The sequence below is a fragment of the Nicotiana attenuata genome, unplaced genomic scaffold, assembly GCF_001879085.1.
Source record: "Nicotiana attenuata strain UT unplaced genomic scaffold, NIATTr2, whole genome shotgun sequence".
Taxonomy (NCBI): domain Eukaryota; kingdom Viridiplantae; phylum Streptophyta; class Magnoliopsida; order Solanales; family Solanaceae; genus Nicotiana; species Nicotiana attenuata.
Genome location: NW_017671352.1, coordinates 62,389 through 66,972, shown reverse-complemented (window position 1 = coordinate 66,972; position 4,584 = coordinate 62,389). Strand labels below are relative to the sequence as shown.

General features: G+C 41.3%; 1 pseudogene; it reads left to right on the top strand.

Annotated features, from left to right (window-relative positions):
- Nucleotides 1-2,934: 2,934 nt before the first annotated feature.
- Nucleotides 2,935-3,808, top strand: LOC109207751 (annotated as a pseudogene).
- Nucleotides 3,809-4,584: the final 776 nt, after the last annotated feature.

Sequence of the window (4,584 nt, the reverse complement as noted above, 5' to 3'; positions counted from 1 at the left end):
GTCCTAACGCCCTACCCCCACCCCCTCTCTCAGAACCCTCCCCACAACTCGTCTCTCTCCCTCCCCTGAGCCACCGCCTGTCGCCCGCCGGAAATCGCTTACGGCGGCGGCCGGCGTTCAATCGCCGTGAAATTAACACCACAGCTTCCCATTTGCCTCCTCATCTCAAATCCCCACCCAGTTTCCCTCGAAACCCACTCAAGCTCCTCGAATGTTCGTTTGAAATCATGAACCCTAAGCGCCGCCACAGTTTCTCCGGTGGCGGCNTGGTTTGATGTTACTGAATTCGTTCTTGATAATCTGTGTATGTTGTTGATTCAGTGTGGTCATGACAAGTTAAGTCGCCGGCCAGTTTTAGTAAGAAGTGCAATCACCTAGCTTAGTCTACTTCGGACTTGATTCTTCTCTGAAAATGCTAAGCTATGATCGTGTCTAGTGATAATGTCTACATGTCTTGCTCGCTCCTTTGCTATGGTTGAAATTGATATTTAACAGAGTTATCATAGTTTGTATTCAGTTTTTTTTGGATAATTTTGAGCTCAATCCACGCCCGTCGATGCTCAGATTCATGAATTGTGGTTGTTGGATCTTCAGGTGTGCTTGATGCCCTGTTTGCTTGGTTACCTTGTTTTCGATAGTAATTGATGCTAAACTTGTTCATTTGAAGTGTAAGCAAATTCTATTTCCCGTGTCCCTCACCAAAAGTAAGAGAAAATAGGTGTAGTTAACTCATCGGTCAGTTAGCAAGTATCAAGCTTTTTTGCTTTGTCGTTTTGTTTCATTTTATTTTGGTAGATTGAACAAAATTGGTTAAGGCTCACTCATGGAATGCTACAAGATTAACAAGATTAGAACACTGTTTTATCTGGAACTTCAATAGGTTTACTACGAGGCCTTAATTCATCTTTCCTATAGTACAGTAGTTTAAGTTTGAATCTGTGGTGAGTTCGTTTCATTGCAAGATTTTTTTTCTCTTTCTCAATGAGTTTTGGATGCTACAGTGGTGTGGGGATTTGTTATTTTGTTTGATTTGGCTATATTATGGATGATGGATATCGGATAGTGAGAGATGAAATCGAACGTGAAATGAGTATTTTACTTTTGTTTTATCTTTAATTTCTTTATTGACTCGTTAGGAGCCTACTTAGGCCGCTAAGAACCATGAACCCCGTAGTTTGCTTTAGTTGAGTACAATCCTTTAACCTTAGAATTCGAGGCATGCCATTTAGCGGAATTTCCATGGCCCTCGCAAAGTGCAAACGCGTAGTTGCATTAGTCGCGTATTTTAATAATATTACTTTCCTAAAATTTGGGTGCACATTTATGTGACCCAAATCCAAATCTCAACGAAGTCGAAATGTGTTAACAATCACGGGTGCACTGGTGCGACGTGGTTCGAGACGCATTTTCACGACGTTGCAATTTTTATTAAAAATAGAAATAAAAGCGGTTTACTAATAAAAGACACATAGGTTAGAACATGTTTTGAAATCAGATAAAATCAAATACAACAGTTGAGCGACCGTGCTAGAACCACGGAACCCGGGAATGCCTAACACCTTCTCCCGGGTTAACAGAATTCCTTACTCGGATTTCTGGTTCGCGGACTGTTAACAGAGTCATAATTTCCTCGGATCGGGATTCAACCGGTGACTTGGGACACCATTAATCTCCCAAGTGGCGACTCTGAATATTAATAATAAATTCCGTTCTGATTGTCCTTTAATTGGAAAAACTCCTTTACACCCTTGCGGGTGTAGGTAAAAAAGGAGGTGTGACAGCTCTGGCGACTCTGCTGGGGATCGAACCCAGAATCTCTGGTTCAGGGTTCAGAATTCGAGCTTAGATATATTGTTGTATTTGGCTTTATCTGATTTTCCTACATGTTTCATGCTAAATGTGCAAAATGTTTCTTTTTACCGCTTTGATATTATCTGAACTGTATATAAACTGTGCTGAAACCCTTCTCTTCTCACCTCCGGGGATGTGCTTACTGGTTGAGACTCCCTATTCTGTTAGTGTCAATACCCTGAAATAAGAAAGAGGCCGGACAAGTTACTAAGCCGGAGGGCCTTTTGGTTCCCGGTACGTAGCCCCCTCCTCGACTCGAGTTGTCCGCTCGGGTACACAGTCTAGAACATATACCCAGGTTTTGAACCTAGAATAACTTGACCTCATGCCGGATCCCTAGTAGGAACGCTTATCTGCATCATGTGCATTTTGACTTAGGGGACTCAACACAGGGGTTAGGTCCGTCTAGGACATGTATACCCAAAATAACAGACCATCCTAATGCATCCTATGTGCTACATGTTGCATTTATTCAAGGGTAAAATGGTCATTTGGCGGACCAATGATATCTGAGGGCAAATGGAAAATGAAAAAACAATGAAAAAAAAAGAAAAAAAAAGAAGAAAAAAAAAAGAGAGGATGAAGTGTGAAAATAAAGCAAGTAGATCCAATTATGTCTTTTGCCACATTGTGTTAAGAACAAAGAGAGCTCAAATATAAAAAAAAAAGATTTTGCACTTTTTCACCATTTTCCAAAAATTAAATAAAAAAGGGAAAAAGAAAATCCAAAAGATTCTGCATGTTTCATCATTTTCAAGAAAAAGACAAAAATATGTTTTCTCAAAGTTAGTTGTTTTTTTTTAAATTTCCGCCTGTATCCAATTTGCCCGAACTACGCATACCTAATTCTCGTCCTTCGGGGCGTGATACGTAGGCAACCCACATAGGGTCCGGTCTTCCTAGTGAATCTTAGGTTCTTGGCTTTGTGGGGTCTTAGCCAAATCTTGCATTTTTAGCCACCTTTAGCCACATAGGTTAGTTTTAGGAAAATAGTCACAATCTTGTCCTGCGTGTGTCCAACAAAAAGGATTGTTGTCTCACATAGTGTTCTAAGTCCTTAACTTTATTTGGTCTTAATTTGCTATGTCTTTCGTGGCATTGCTGAATTTATCAAGTCGCAAAAAGGAACTGCTCTTTGGAAAACAAGTGTACAGTTTCTTTTTATGAAATTGGGCTTTAATTATGGAAATGTCCTCATTCAGTCGGCTTTGATTGATATGTATGGGAAAATGATGACATTGAAAAATTCAGTTTTTGTTTTTCAGAGCTCCCTCGAAATAAGCCTCGAATTTTGTAATTCAATGATGTCATCTTTGCTGCATCTTGGTGTCCCCAAGATATGTTTGAGCTGTTCCATTGGATGGTTTGTGAAAATATTGGATCTGGTGAAGTGAGTCTGTCCTTAACAATAAAGGCATTATCATTGTATAGCTGTAATTTATTGCATTGCTGTGTAATCAAATCAGGTTTTGATTTTGATATTATGGTATTATGTTCTCTGATTGACGCATATTTAGATCTGGACAGATTAGGTACTCTCAGAAGATTTTGAAGCATTTCCTTCACCTAATATCATCGGTTTCACTTCAATAATTAATGCATATGCTCGGAAAGGAATGGGAAGTGAATGCCTTGAATTGTTTGAAGAAATGATCCAAAAGGTGTAGAACCAGATGAAGTAACATTCTTGTGTATGCTGTTGGGCTGCAACCATTCAGGTTTAGTTGAAGAGGGGAAAAGGATTTTTGAGTCAATGAGACTTCATGGGGTCTTTCCAGACAGGCGGCACTATTCCTGTATGGTGGATCTTCTGGGCCAGGCAGGTTTAGTCACCAAGGCAGAAGAGTTGGTAAACCACGCATCATCGACAGGAGATTCTGTGATTTGGAGCTCACTTTTGCGAAGTTGCAGGATTCATCAAAATGAGCATGTTGGAAGGAGAGCAGCTGCAAATTAATGGATCTTGAGCCAGGGGATCCTTCAGTTTGGTTACAGGCTTCAAATTTGTATTCTGAAATTGGGAGGTTCGAGACTGCAATATATTCGAGAGGTTGCAGTTGTGAGGAAGATGAGCACAGAGATATTGGCTATAGTTTAGTTCGAGACTGTATAAGTTTTTTCTTGAAAATGTATAGCTATCAGAATGGACACTTCCTCTGCCTTTATACTTTTGTGTTAGAGCTGCATGTGTATTAAGTATGTATGCGAGAAGGAAAATATCCTGTTCTAGTGGCAAAATAGGTCTTACAGGCAGCTGTGAGTCCTTGTAATCAGTGTAATGCAAGCAAATGATAATATTTGTTGAAGAGGTGATTTTGAGTACAGATTACCATCTTAAATTGATTCAGGCCATTATGATTAGATTACTCTAACCTATGTGATGTAGTATAGGTAACTAGCTGGGTAGAGATCATGGTTTTGGTCTAGNCGGTCACGTCCCAGCCCAAAACTCCACCCCCTAACCCGACNCCACGCCCCCTCCACCCCCCACTCGACCAACGACCCGTTTCCTTAGGATAGATCTGACGCCCTCGAGGTTAACTCCATCTAACGGCTCAGAAGTCGGGGTGTCCCTAATACTATAACCTGTCCTAACGCCCCTACCCCCACCCCCTCTCTCAGAACCCTCCCCACAACTCGTCTCTCTCCCTCCCCTGAGCCACCGCCTGTCGCCCGCCGGAAATCGCTTACGGCGGCGGCCGGCGTTCAATCGCCGTGAAATTAACACCACAG